This window comes from Oncorhynchus keta, unplaced genomic scaffold (genome assembly GCF_023373465.1).
Source record: "Oncorhynchus keta strain PuntledgeMale-10-30-2019 unplaced genomic scaffold, Oket_V2 Un_contig_4505_pilon_pilon, whole genome shotgun sequence".
Taxonomy (NCBI): Eukaryota; Metazoa; Chordata; class Actinopteri; order Salmoniformes; family Salmonidae; genus Oncorhynchus; species Oncorhynchus keta.
The window spans coordinates 64,464-80,000 of record NW_026287808.1 but is presented as its reverse complement, the minus strand read 5'-3'; positions in this window follow the sequence as shown (position 1 = coordinate 80,000).

The window sequence follows — 15,537 nt, the reverse complement described above, 5'->3', positions numbered from 1 at the left end:
TCAAGGCTATATAGGATAACCATCACAGATATACTCCCCCCTTCCCCTCTTTCTTTCTTTCTTTCTTTCTTTCTTTCCAATTCTAATGACTTGTCTTGCTGCCTGTGTTCCAAAAACAGTCAAGTGCATGGATGGTTTTTCCCTCTGAGCCAAGCTGGAAAAACACAACAAAACAATGCAGTCTGTTGCTTGTCACTCATGGGTGTCTGAGCATGCAGCTCAGTGCCAGCTTGAACACACAGCTGTAAACTTGTGGTGAAGGAAAGACAAAACAAAGGCCCAAGCACCTCCCCTCCCTCCCTCCCTCCCCCATCCTCCCTCCCCCCCCATCCTCCATCCCTCCCTCCCCATCTCCCTCCCCCCCCCATCCTCCCTCCCTCCCCCCATCCTCCATCCCTCCCTCCCCCATCCTCCCTCCCTCCCCATCCTCCATCCCTCCCTCCCTCCCCCATCCTCCCTCCCTCCCCCCCCATCCTCCCTCCCTCCCTCCCCTCCCTCCCTCCCTCCCTCCCCCCCCACCCCCCCTCCCCCATCCTCCTTCCCTCCCTCCCCCCATCATCCCTCCCTCCCTCCCCCATCCTCCTCCCTCCCCATCTCCCTCCCCATCTCCCCCCTCCCCCATCCTCCATCCCTCCCTCCCCCATCCTCCATCCCTCCCTCCCTCCCCCATCCTCCCTCCCTCCCCATCCTCCCTCCCTCCCCCTTCCTCCACCCCCCCCTCCTCCCTCCCCCATCCTCCCTCCCTCCCCCATCCTCCCTCCCTTCCTCCCATTCCTCCAATCCCCTCTTCTCACAAATGGTATTTTCTTGTTTAATTTAACAAGAAATGAGTAGTAAATTAAAGGATTGGCCCCAGAATCCCAGCGCTCACACACACACACACACACACACACACACACACACACACACACACACACACACACACACACACACACACACACACACACACACACACACACACACACACACACACACACACACACACACGTGCGCTCCAGATTCCCAGCGTGCCTCTGTGCTGCTCTCCGCTCCCCAATGAAAAGGCAATTTGTGAAATGATGTGATAAAGTAATTAGATGGAATTCAGCCCCTTCAGATTGTTGCCATATAGAGTGCTCACACACACACACACACACACACACACACACACACACACACACACACACACACACACACACACACGCACGCACACACACACACACACACACACACACTGAGCTTCACACACTGCTTCTCCTATTTGTACACAACATCATGGTAACGATGGGTCTCCGCGATCACAGCTCGTAAAAACCCAAACCGCCTCAACCACTTCTTCTCTTTTTTTCATCCTCCTTTAAAACGTCCCAAATGAGAGAGAGAGAAATGAGAGAGCGAGAAATGAGAGAGGGAGAGAAATGAGAGAGAGAGAAATGAGAGAGGGAGAAAAGAGAGAGGGATAGAAATGAGAGAGGGAGAAATGAGAGAGGGAGAAATGAGAGAGGGAGAAATGAGAGAGGGAGAAATGAGAGAGGGAGAAAATGAGAGAGGGAGAGAAATGAGAGAGGGAGAGAAATGAGAGAGGGAGAGAAATGAGAGAGGGAGAAAAGAGAGAGGGAGAGAAATGAGAGGGAGAAATGAGAGAGGGAGAAATGAGAGAGGGAGAAAAGAGAGAGGGAGAAAAGAGAGAGGGAGAAAAGAGAGAGGGAGAAAAGAGAGAGGGAGAAATGAGAGAGGGAGAAATGAGAGAGGGAGAAAATGAGAGAGGGAGAAAAGAGAGAGGGAGAGAAATGAGAGGGAGAGAAATGAGAGGGAGAGAAATGAGAGAGGGAGAAATGAGAGAGGGAGAAAAAAGAGAGAGGGAGAAATGAGAGAGGGAGAAAATGAGAGAGGGAGAAAAGAGAGAGGGAGAAAAGAGAGAGGGAGAAAAGAGAGAGGGAGAAAAGAGAGAGGGAGAAAAGAGAGAGGGAGAAATGAGAGAGGGAGAAAGAGAGAGAGGAGAGAAAAGAGAGAGGAGAGAAATGAGAGAGGGAGAGAAATGAGAGAGGGAGAAATGAGAGAGGGAGAAAAGAGAGAGAAAATGAGAGAGGGAGAAATGAGAGAGGGAGAGAAATGAGAGAGAGGGAGAGAAATGAGAGAGGGAGAAATGAGAGAGGGAGAAATGAGAGGGAGAAAAGAGAGAGGGAGAAAAGAGAGAGGGAGAAATGAGAGAGGGAGAGAAATGAGAGAGGCAGAAAAGAGAGAGGGAGAAATGAGAGAGGGAGAGAAGAGAGAGGGAGAAATGAGAGGGAGAAATGAGAGAGGGAGAAAAGAGAGAGGGAGAAAATGAGAGAGGGAGAAATGAGAGAGGGAGAGAAATGAGAGAGGGAGAGAAATGAGAGGGAGAGAAATGAGAGAGGAGAGAAATGAGAGAGGGAGAAAATGAGAGAGGGAGAAAAGAGAGAGGGAGAAATGAGAGAGGGAGAAAATGAGAGAGAGAGAAATGAGAGGGGAGAGAAATGAGAGAGGGAGAAAAGAGAGAGGGAGAAAAGAGAGAGGGAGAAAAGAGAGAGGGAGAAAAGAGAGAGGGAGAAAAGAGAGAGGGAGAAATGAGAGAGGGAGAAAAGAGAGAGGGAGAAAATGAGAGAGGGAGAAAAGAGAGAGGGAGAAAAGAGAGAGGGAGAAAAGAGAGAGGGAGAAAAGAGAGAGGGAGAAAAGAGAGAGGGAGAAATGAGAGAGGGAGAAAAGAGAGAGGGAGAAAAGAGAGAGGGAGAAAAGAGAGAGGGAGAAAAGAGAGAGGGAGAAAAGAGAGAGGGAGAAAAGAGAGAGGGAGAAATGAGAGAGGGAGAAAAGAGAGAGGGAGAAAAGAGAGAGGGAGAAAAGAGAGAGGGAGAAATGAGAGAGGGAGAAAAGAGAGAGGGAGAAATGAGAGAGGGAGAAATGAGAGAGGGAGAAAAGAGAGAGGGAAAAGAGAGAGGGAGAAAAGAGAGAGGGAGAAAAGAGAGAGGGAGAAAAGAGAGAGGGAGAAAAGAGAGAGGGAGAAATGAGAGAGGAGAAAAGAGAGAGGGAGAAAAGAGAGAGGGAGAAAAGAGAGAGGGAGAAATGAGAGAGGGAGAAATGAGAGAGGGAGAAAAGAGAGAGGGAGAAAAGAGAGAGGGAGAAAAGAGAGAGGGAGAGAAATGAGAGAGGGAGAGAAATGAGAGAGGGAGAAAAGAGAGAGGGAGAGAAATGAGAGAGAGAGAAATGAGAGAGGGAGAGAAATGAGAGGGAGAGAAATGAGAGGGAGAGAAATGAGAGGGAGAGAAATGAGAGAGGGAGAGAAATGAGAGAGAGAGAAAAGAGAGAGGGAGAGAAATGAGAGAGAGAGAAATGAGAGAGGGAGAGAAATGAGAGGGAGAGAAATGAGAGGGAGAGAAATGAGAGGGAGAGAAATGAGAGAGGGAGAGAAATGAGAGAGGGAGAAAAGAGAGAGGGAGAAATGAGAGAGGGAGAGAAATGAGAGAGAGAGAAATGAGAGGGGAGAGAAATGAGCGAGGAAAAGAGAGAGGGAGAAAAGAGAGAGGGAGAAAAGAGAGGGGAGAAAAGAGAGAGGGAGAAATGAGAGAGGGAGAAAAGAGAGAGGGAGAAAAGGAGAGGAGAGAGAGAGGGAGAAAAGAGAGAGGAGAGGAGGGAGAAAAGAGAGAGGAGAAAAGGAGAGGGTAGAAATGAGAGAGGGAGAGAAATGAGAGGGGCTGAGAGGGAGAGAGAGGGAGAGAAATGAGAGAGGCAGAAAAGAGAGAGGGAGAAATGAGAGAGGGAGAAAAGAGAGAGGGAGAAAAGAGAGAGGGAGAAAAGAGAGAGGGAGAAAAGAGAGAGGGAGAAAAGAGAGAGAGAAAAGAGAGAGGGAGAAAAGAGAGAGGGAGAAATGAGAGAGGGAGAGAAATGAGAGAGAGAGAAATGAGAGAGGGAGAAAAGAGAGAGGGAGAAAAGAGAGAGGGAGAAAAGAGAGAGGGAGAAAAGAGAGAGGGAGAAAAGAGAGAGGGAGAAATGAGAGAGGGAGAGAAATGAGAGGGAGAGAAATGAGAGGGAGAGAAATGAGAGAGGGAGAAATGAGAGAGGGAGAAATGAGAGAGGGAGAGAAATGAGAGGGAGAGAAATGAGAGAGGGAGAAATGAGAGAGGGAGAGAAATGAGAGGGAGAGAAATGAGAGAGGGAGAAATGAGAGAGGGAGAAATGAGAGAGAGAGAAATGAGAGAGGGAGAGAAATGAGTCCCAAATGAGAGAGAGAGAAATGAGAGAGAGAGAAATGAGAGAGGGAGAGAAATGAGAGAGAGAGAAATGAGAGAGAGAGAAATGAGAGAGAGGGGAGAGAAATGAGAGAGGAAGAAAAGAGAGAAGGAGAGAAAAAACACTGCCAACTTCAGGGCATAGACTAGATCCCAAATGGCACCCTATTCTCTATTAATGAAACGTAGGCACTTCGGTCCCTGGTCAAAAGTTGTGCACTACGTAGGGAATAGGCTGGTTGGCACCTAGCAATAATGTCCATTAATGCAATTAGGGTTCCCTTTAGCTAGCGCCCGCGCCCAGATGTAGCCTTGGTGGGGAACACACACATACTTCTCCCTCTGGAAAACAGGGTTTACCATCACCATCGTGCTGCAGTGTTCCTGAGCAGAAACAGGTGTGAAAAAACAGATCATTCATTTCTGCACTGGCAGGGTTGAGAGGAGGCTTGAAGGAGGCTTGTGGATGATTAGAGGTTGGGGTGGGGGTAGGGGGTTCTGAGAGGAGCTGAGAGGAGCTGAGAGGAGGCTTGTGGATGATTAGAGGTTGGGGTGGGGGGTAGGGGGGTGTCTGAGAGGAGCTGAGAGGAGGCTTGTGGATGATTAGAGGTTGGGGTGGGGGGTGAGAGGAGCTGAGAGGAGGCTTGTGGTTGTTTAGAGGTAGGGGGTGAGATGGAGCCGAGGGGAGCTGATTGGAGGCTTGTGGATGATTAGAGGTAGGGGGGTGAGAGGAGCTGAGAGTAGGCTTGTGGATGATTAGAGGCTCTGGTCAAATGAGAGGAGCTGAGAGGGGCTTGTGGTTGTTTAGAGGTAGGGGGGGGAGCTGAGAGGAGGCTTGTGGAGGGCCAGAGGTAATGTTGGGCTTGAGAGAAGCTGGGAGGAGATGAGAGGAGCTGAGAGGAGATGAGAGGAGGCTCAGGACCCTTACAGAAAACCAGGTTAAGTGAGGAGGTAGAACTACCGTGGGCTGAGAGAGGGGTTTGGATGGGGGGTGGTAACCACTATGTATTGTATTCACTAGCCCTGATACAGGGTCAGCATTGGTTCATGCTACTAATGGTTAAGGTTTGGGCTGGAGGGAGAGACATCTGATTCTAGATCTTTACAATAAACCTTTGAGGTCAGATTTCATCCGGAAGATGAACCCTGAGATGTCAGCTTTCTGCTCACCCACGACAACCCCCAAAGGCAACCCTACCGTGCCATGGCAACCTAGACCTAGCGGAGTGTTGTCATCCTGCCAAAGCTTTGCCCTCGACAAGTATGGCTTCGTTTTGCCCTAAACCTCAATGGAGACCGACCAAGCTGCCATAACTTCCAAACCATTCTAGAAGTTTACTCCAAAGCTAAATATAGGATACATAAAAAACAACTAAATTGATCAGAGAACTTCATGTCTGAGTCCCAAATGGCACCCTATTCCCTATTGGCTCTGGTCAAATAGCACCCTATTCCCTATTGGCTCTGGTCAAATGTCACCCTATTCCCTATTGGCTCTGGTCAAATAGCACCCTATTCCCTATTGGCTCTGGTCAAATGTCACCCTATTCCCTATTGGCTCTGGTCAAATGACACCCTATTCCCTATTGGCTCTGGTCAAATGACACCCTATTCCATATTGGCTCTGGTCAAATGACACCCTATTCCCTATTGGCTCTGGTCAAATGTCACCCTATTCCCTATTGGCTCTGGTCAAATGGCACCCTATTCCCTATTGGCTCTGGTCAAATGGCACCCTATTCCCTATTCCGGCTCTGGTCAAATAGCACCCTATTCCCTATTGGCTCTGGTCAAATGTCACCCTATTCCCTATTGGCTCTGGTCAAATAGCACCCTATTCCCTATTGGCTCTGGTCAAATGACACCCTATTCCCTATTGGCTCTGGTCAAATGACACCCTATTCCCTATTGGCTCTGGTCAAATGGCACCCTATTCCCTATTGGCTCTGGTCAAATGACACCCTATTCCCTATTGGCTCTGGTCAAATGGCACCCTATTCCCTATTGGCTCTGGTCAAATAGCACCCTATTCCCTATTGGCTCTGGTCAAATGACACCCTATTCCCTATTGGCTCTGGTCAAATGACACCCTATTCCCTATTGGCTCTGGTCTAATGACACCTGGTCACCCACGTGGTTCTGAATATCAGCCTGTCCATGTTAATACTGAGATGGAGTTTATATCAGCCTGTCCATGTTAATACTGAGATGGAGTTTATATCAGCCTGTCCATGTTAATACTGAGATGGAGTTTATATCAGCCTGTCCATGTTAATACTGAGATGGAGTTTATATCAGCCTGTCCATGTTAATACTGAGATGGAGTTTATATCAGCCTGTCCATGTTAATACTGAGATGGAGTTTATATCAGCCTGTCCATGTTAATACTGAGATGGAGTTTATATCAGCCTGTCCATGTTAATACTGAGATGGAGTTTATATCAGCCTGTCCATGTTAATACTGAGATGGAGTTTATATCAGCCTGTTCATGTTAATACTGAGATGGAGTTTATATCAGCCTGTCCATGTTAATACTGAGATGGAGTTTATATCAGCCTGTCCATGTTAATACTGAGATGGAGTTTATATCAGCCTGTTCATGTTAATACTGAGATGGAGTTTATATCAGCCTGTTCATGTTAATACTGAGATGGAGTTTATATCAGCCTGTTCATGTTAATACTGAGATGGAGTTTATATCAGCCTGTCCATGTTAATACTGAGATGGAGTTTATATCAGCCTGTCCATGTTAATACTGAGATGGAGTTTATATCAGCCTGTCCATGTTAATACTGAGATGGAGTTTATATCAGCCTGTCCATGTTAATACTGAGATGGAGTTTATATCAGCCTGTTCATGTTAATACTGAGATGGAGTTTATATCAGCCTGTCCATGTTAATACTGAGATGGAGTTTATATCAGCCTGTCCATGTTAATACTGAGATGGAGTTTATATCAGCCTGTCCATGTTAATACTGAGATGGAGTTTATATCAGCCTGTCCATGTTAATACTGAGATGGAGTTTATATCAGCCTGTCCATGTTAATACTGAGATGGAGTTTATATCAGCCTGTCCATGTTAATACTGAGATGGAGTTTATATCAGCCTGTCCATGTTAATACTGAGATGGAGTTTATATCAGCCTGTTCATGTTAATACTGAGATGGAGTTTATATCAGCCTGTCCATGTTAATACTGAGATGGAGTTTATATCAGCCTGTCCATGTTAATACTGAGATGGGAGTTTATCTCTGCTATATGTGGCCTAAGGTCTCTGAATATTTCATAATTCTATCTAAATGCCAGTCAGAATCTGAGGCTCCACAACCAAAGAGTTGAAGGAGATTGCATGCGGTACACGGCCAGGTTACCGTGCCTTGGCACACCGATACCACTGAAAATGTTTCGTTTCATCTAAGCTTGTCTTTGTGGGCTTTGCAAAAACAAATCAAAGATACATTTGTTTTCAGTTTTTCTTGACCCTCAGCTGTTCTGACTCTCTGGCTGTGTGTGTGTGTGTGTGTCTGTCTGTCTGTCTGTCTGTCTGTCTGTCTGTCTGTCTGTCTGTCTGTCTGTCTGTCTGTCTGTCTGTCTGTCTGTCTGTGTGTCTGTGTGTGTGTTTGTCAGACATTTGGAAGTGATGACTGAATGTCTTTGCCACTCGTTATAGTAGTCGGTGTCAAAGAGGTGGCAGCTGAGTAAATTCTAGACACACACACGTGCGCGCGCACACATATACACGTGCACACACCTTGTAATGAAAACATCATCCATTACCCTCTTGACAGGGCCCTCTCTATGGGGGCTTCTCTTGGTGGACTGACCCCTGGTACACACACACATGCACACACATACACTCATTTACTTGCACACACACACACACACTCTCTCACACACACTGGAGAAAAAAGTGTGTGTGGGTGTGTATGACTGTGTGTGTGTGTGTGTGTGTGTGTGTGTGTGTGTGTGTGTGTGTGTGTGTGTGTGTGTGTGTGTGTGTGTGTGTGTGTGTGTGTGTGTGTGTGTGTGTGTGTGTGTGTGTGTGTGTGTGTGTGTGTGTATTCATGGCCAGTGACCCATCTTCTCCAGGAGACTAAGGGTCTTGGGAGTCAGGAGTAAAGGAATGAGATAGTCAGACAAGTCCATCTGGTAGAGACATGGGGGAGAGGGGGAAGAGGAGGAGGGGAGTTGGGGATAATGGTAGAGTCCGTATGGTGGGTGCAGAGGGAGACCATCACTACTGACATGGACACCTGAAAGACCATCTGTGTCATGATGGATGGAGCTATTGATGGCAAGAGAAAGATGGATGGATGGAACGATTGATGGAAAGAGAGAGAGAGGGAGAGAGATGGATGGAACGATTGATGGAAAGAGAGAGAGAGGGAGAGATGGATGGAACGATTGATGGAAAGAGTGAGAGAGAGAGAGAGAGAGAGAGAGAGAGAGAGAGAGAGAGAGAGAGAGAGAGAGAGAGAGAGAGAGAGAGAGAGAGAGAGATACGAGTTTCCCTCTGAATGTCTTTCCTTCGTGTTCACTTTCTCTATTTCTGTTCACTCTTTCTCTCTTTCTGTTCACTCTTTCTATCTTTCTTTTCACTCTTTCTCTCTTCTGTTCACTCTTTCTGTTCACTCTTTCTCTCTTCTGTCCACTCTTTTTGTTCACTCTTTCTCTCTTTCTGTCTTTCTTTTCACTCTTTCTCTCTTCTGTTCACTCTTTCTGTTCACTCTTTCTCTCTTTCTGTTCACTCTTTCTCTCTTTCTGTTCACTCTTTCTGTTCACTCTCTCACTCTTTCTGTTCACTCTTTCTCTCTTTCTGTTCACTCTTTCTCTCTTTCTCTTCACTCTTTCTGTTCACTCTTTCTATCTTTCTGTTCACTCTTTCTATCTTTCTTTTCACTCTTTCTCTCTTCTGTTCACTCTTTCTGTTCACTCTTTCTCTCTTTCTCTTCACTCTTTCTCTCTTTCTGTTCACTCTTTCACTCTTTATGTTCACTCTTTCTATCTTTCTGTTCACTCTTTCTCTTCACTCTTTCTGTTCACTCTTTCTATCTTTCTGTTCACTCTTTCTATCTTTCTGTTCACTCTTTCTATCTTTCTGTTCACTCTTTCTATCTTTCTGTTCACTCTTTCTCTCTTTCTGTTCACTCTTTCTATCTTTCTGTTCACTCTTTCTATCTTTCTGTTCACTCTTTCTCTCTTTCTGTTCACTCTTTCTATCTTTCTTTTCACTCTTTCTCTCTTCTGTTCACTCTTTCTGTTCACTCTTTCTATCTTTCTTTTCACTCTTTCTCTCTTCTGTTCACTCTTTCTGTTCACTCTTTCTCTCTTTCTGTTCACTCTTTCTCTCTTTCTGTTCACTCTTTCTATCTTTCTGTTCACTCTTTCTGTTCACTCTTTCTCTCTTTCTGTTCACTCTTTCTCTCTTTCTGTTCACTCTTTCTGTTCACTCTTTCACTCTTTCTGTTCACTCTTTCTCTCTTTCTGTTCACTCTTTCTCTCTTTCTGTTCACTCTTTGCCAGGTTTCTCTCAATTCAATTCAATTAAATTCAAGGGCTTTATTGGCATGGGAAACATGTGTTAACATTGCCAAAGCAAGTGAGGTAGATAATATATAAAGTTCTCTCTTTCTCTCTTTCTCCTTCACAAATCAAATCACATGCTGCGAATGCAACAGGACCTTGCAGTGAAATGCTTACTTACAAGCCCCTAACCAACAATGCAGTTTTAAGAAAGATAATATTTACTAAATAAACTAAAGTAAAACATTGAATAGAAACGTAACACAATAAAACAACAATAACGAGGCTGAATGTACCAGTACAGAGTAAATGAGTGGAGGTACAGGTTAGTCTAAGTAATTGAGGTAAAATGTACGGTACATGTAGGTAGAGGTAAAGGGACTCTGCTTAGATAATAAACAGTGAGTATCAGCATCGTGTTAAAAAAGGGGGGAGGTTCAACTCTAAGAGTCCGGGTAACAATTTGATGAACTCCCTGTCTCTCTCTCTCTGGGTTACTGGCATGGGAGGTGTATGTTTACATTACCAAAACACCTGCAATAGAAAATGAACAAAAGTGAAATAAACAATCAAAAATGAACAGAAAACATCACACTCACAAAAGTTTCAGAAGGATAGAGACATTTCAAATGTCATATTATGTCTCTGTACGGTGTTTTAACGATGTGCAAATAGTTAAAGTACAAAAGGGAAAATAAATAAATATAAATATGATTTGTATTTACAATGGTGTTTGTTCTTCACTGGTTGCCCTTTTCTCGTGGCAACAGGTCACACATCTTGCTGCTGTGGATCTTGCTGCTATGGTGACACACTGTGGTATTTCACTTAATAGAAATGGGAATATAGGTTTCTCTTTCTGCCTCGCTGTATTGAACCCCCCCCCCCTGTTTAATGTCCCGCCAGAGCAGTTAACTTTTAATTCACGTCACCTTTGAACCACAACCTCAAAATGGCTGCTACAAACCAAGGCTGTTGGGGGTTGTAATCTGGCTGGGATTGTGTGTGCTGTGTGTGCATGAGCGTGTGTGTCTGTATGCTGGTGTGTGTGTGTGTGTGTGTGTGTGTGTGTGTGTGTGTGTGTGTGTGTGTGTGTGTGTGTGTGTGTGTGTGTGTGTGTGTGTGTGTGTGTGTGTGTGTGTGTGTGTGTGTGTGTCTGTCTGGGTTTGGTCAAGGGGGTGGGGGGTTTGTTTCCTTGAGAACGTGAGAACTTTATGAAGCCTCAAGGTCAGTCAGTTGTGCTGGAAGGGATCAACAGTTGCCAGGTTTCCAACATGACTCCCTCGAACACTCAAGAATTTAGCATAAATCACACCGAATGTGGATCTGGCGTTAGTCTGCCGATCGTTCAGAGCAATGTGTTCTTTCACACCACCCTCTGTAGACGTCTGATTGCCGACATTTTCACTCGGTTTGCAAATAACAGCCGGCATTATGCTCAGAGGTGCTAAGAACTCTGGGTTATCTACTGCTGTTTCTGAGCCCTTAGGGCCCCTTCCAAACGGAATCCTAGACCCCAGCCTCCTAGGCTCTAGTGGTGATCTGAAAACACTGGATCTATGTAAACTTAGGGCCCCTTCCAAACGGAACCCTAGACCCCAGCCTCCTAGGCTCTAGTGGTGATCTGAAAACACTGGATCTATGTAAACTTAGGCCCCCTTCCAAACGGACCCCTAGACCCTCTCCTCCTAGGCTCTAGTGGTGATCTGAAAACACTGGATCTATGTAAACTTAGGCCTTCCAAACGGACCCCTAGACCCTCTCCTCCTAGGCTCTAGTGGTGATCTGAAAACACTGGATCTATGTAAACTCTGCACAACTTCGTTATTAGCATGTTGCTAATCCCTATACAACATTGTTAGCCACAACGCCCTAGCAAAACCCTAACCTTCTTGAAGGTAACAGCGCTCACTGTTGCCCCTTGTGGCCAGTCTCCACATCATCTCCCAGCGTTCTCAGACATGGATAGACGTCAAATACGGACTTGTATCATGGGTGACCTGGCTGGTGTTACTGGGGCACTGTTCCAGTGAGGTGTGTATCAGGGTGGGTGACCTGGCTGGTGTTACTGGGGAGACCCCACTGTTCCAGTGAGGTGTGTGTTATGGGTGACCTGGCTGGTGTTACTGAGACCCCATTTGAACACTGTTCCAGTGAGGTGTTGTTCATGGGTGACCTGGCTGGTGTTGGGTAGACCCCATTTCCAGTGAGTACGGACTTGTTCATGGGTGACCTGGCTGGTGTTACTGGGACCCCATTTGGAACACTGTTCCAGTGAGGTTGTGTTATGGGTGACCTGGCTGGTGTTACTGGGTAGACCCCACTGTTCCAGTGAGGGACTGTGTTCAGGGTGGGTGACCTGGCTGGTGTTGACTGGGCTAGCTGGGAACACTGTTCCAGTGAGGTGACCTGGCTGGTGACCTGGCTGGTGTTACTGGGTAGCTGGGAACACTGTTCCAGTGAGGTGACCTGGTTGGGTGGGTGACCTGGCTGGTGTTACTGGGTAGAGGGAACACTGTTCCAGTGAGGTGACCTAGGCTGGTGTGACCTGGCTGGTTTACTGGGTGCTGGAGGAACACTGTTCCAGTGAGGTGACCTAGGCTGGTGTGACCTGGCTGGTGTTACTGGGCTGGAGAGGAACACTGTTCCAGTGGGTGATGTAGGCTGGTGTGACCTGGCTGGTTTACTGGGTAGCTGGAACACTGTTCCAGTGAGGTGTGTGTTAGGGTGGGTGACCTGGCTGGTGTTGAGACTGGGTATTTAGGGGAACACTGTTCCAGCTGGAGTGGTGTTACTGGACTTGTGATGGGTGACCTGGCTGGTGTTACTGGGGAGACCCCACTGTTCCAGTGAGGTGTGTTGTTCAGGGTGGGTGACCTGGCTGGTGTTACTGGGGAGAGGGGAACACTGTTCCAGTGAGTGTGTGTTAGGGTGGGTGACCTGGCTGGTGTTACTGGGCTAGAGAGGAACACTGTTCCAGTGAGGTGACCTGTTAGGTGTTGGTGACCTGGCTTTGTGTTACTGGGGAGAGGGAACACTGTTCCAGTGAGGTGACCTGGTTGGTGTTGACCTGGCTGGTGTTACTGGCTAGCTGGAACACTGTTCCAGTGAGGTGTGTGTTAGGGTGGGTGACCTGGCTGGTGTTACTGGGTTAGGGAACACTGTTCCAGTGAGGTGTGTGTTAGGGTGGGTGACCTGGCTGGTGTTACTGGGGGAGAGGGAACACTGTTCCAGTGAGGTGACCTTAGGCTGGGTGACCTGGCTGGTGTTACTGGGTAGAGGGAACACTGTTCCAGTGAGGTGTAGGGTGGGTGACCTGGCTGGTGTTACTGGGTAGAGAGGAACACTGTTCCAGTGAGGTGTGTGTTAGGGTGGGTGACCTGGCTGGTGTTACTGGGGAGAGAGGAACACTGTTCCAGTGAGGTGTGTGTTAGGGTGGGTGACCTGGCTGGTGTTACTGGGTAGAGAGGAACACTGTTCCAGTGAGGTGTGTGTTAGGGTGGGTGACCTGGCTGGTGTTACTGGGTAGAGAGGAACACTGTTCCAGTGAGGTGTGTGTTAGGGTGGGTGACCTGGCTGGTGTTACTGGGTAGAGAGGAACACTGTTCCAGTGAGGTGTGTGTTAGGGTGGGTGACCTGGCTGGTGTTACTGGGTAGAGAGGAACACTGTTCCAGTGAGGTGTGTGTTAGGGTGGGTGACCTGGCTGGTGTTACTGGGGAGAGAGGAACACTGTTCCAGTGAGGTGTGTGTTAGGGTGGGTGACCTGGCTGGTGTTACTGGGTAGAGGGAACACTGTTCCAGTGAGGTGTGTGTTAGGGTGGGTGACCTGGCTGGTGTGGGAGACCCCATTTGGCTAGCTGGAACACTGTTCCAGTGAGGTGTGTGTTAGGGTGGGTGACCTGGCTGGTGTTACTGGGTCAGAGGAACACTGTTCCAGTGAGGTGTGTGTTAGGGTGGGTGACCTGGCTGGTGTTACTGGGAGAGAGGAACACTGTTCCAGTGAGGTGTGTGTTAGGGTGGGTGACCTGGCTGGTGTTACTGGGGAGAGCTGGAACACTGTTCCAGTGAGGGTGACCTAGGCTGGTGTGACCTGGCTGGTGTTACTGGGTAGAGGGAACACTGTTCCAGTGAGGTGTGTGTTAGGGTGGTGACCTGGCTGGTGTTACTGGGGAGTAGGAACACTGTTCCAGTGAGGTGTGTGTAGGCTGGGTGACCTGGCTGGTGTTACTTTAGAGAGGAACACTGTTCCAGTGAGGTGTGTTCATGGGTGACCTGGCTGGTGTTACTGGGTTAGAGGGAACACTGTTCCAGTGAGGTGTGTGTTAGGGTGGGTGACCTGGCTGGTGTTACTGGGTAGACACTGTTCCAGTTTGGCTAGCTGGGTACGGTGTGTGTTCATGGGTGACCTGGCTGGTGTTGGGTAGACCCCACTGTTCCAGTGAGGTGTGTGTTAGGGTGGGTGACCTGGCTGGTGTTACTGGGTAGACCTGTTCCAGTGAGGTTGGGGTGGGTGACCTGGCTGGTGTTACTGGGTAGGAGGGAACACTGTTCCAGTGAGGTGTGGCTGGTGTGGGTGACCTGGCTGGTGTTACTGGGGAGAGAGGAACACTGTTCCAGTGAGGTGTGTGTTAGGTGTGGAGACCTGGCTGGTGTTACTGGGTAGAGGGTGAACACTGTTCCAGTGAGGTGTGTGTTAGGGTGGGTGACCTGGCTGGTGTTACTGGGTAGAGGAACACTGTTCCAGTGAGTGTGTTACCTGGTGGGTGACCTGGCTGGTGTTGAGACCTGGGTTAGATTTAGGAACACTGTTCCAGTGAGGTGTGTTAGGGTGGGTGACCTGGCTGGTGTTACTGGGTTAGAGGGAACACTGTTCCAGTGAGGTGTGTGTTAGGGTGGGTGACCTGGCTGGTGTTACTGGGTTAGAGAGGAACACTGTTCCAGTGAGGTGTGTGTTAGGGTGGGTGACCTGGCTGGTGTTACTGGGGAGCTGGGAACACTGTTCCAGTGAGGTGTGTGTTAGGCTGGGTGACCTGGCTGGTGTTACTGGGCTGGAGAGGAACACTGTTCCAGTGAGGTGTGTGTTAGGTGGGTGACCTGGCTGGTGTTACTGGGTAGCTGGAACACTGTTCCAGTGAGGTTGTGTCATGGGTGACCTGGCTGGTGTTACTGGGTAGACCCCAGGAACACTGTTCCAGTGAGGTGTGTTAGGGTGGGTGACCTGGCTGGTGTTACTGGGTTAGGGAGGGAACACTGTTCATGGGTGACCTAGGCTGGTGTTGACCTGGCTTTTACTGGGTAGAGAGGACTTGAACACTGTTCCAGTGAGGTGTGTGTTAGGCTAGCTGGGTGACCTGGCTGGTGTTACCTGGGTGGTGTTCCAGAGACCCTGGCTGGTTTACTGGGTAGAGAGAGGCAGCTGGAGTCCAGGACTGTGTGTCAGGGTGGGTGACCTGGCTGGTGTTAGACCTCAGAGGAACACTGTTCCAGTGAGGTGTGTGTTAGGGTGGGTGACCTGGCTGGTGTTACTGGGTAGAGAGGAACACTGTTCCAGTGAGGTGTTGTTCATGGGTGACCTGGCTGGTGTTACTGGGTTAGAGAGCACTGTTCCAGTGAGGTGTTGTATCATGGGTGACCTGGCTGGTGTTGAGACCTGGGGGAGGAGGCACTGTTCCAGTGAGGTGTGTCAGGGTGGGTGACCTGGCTGGTGTTACTGGGTAGACACTGTTCCAGTGAGGTGTGTGTTCATGGGTGACCTGGCTGGTGTTACTGGGTCATTTAGGAAC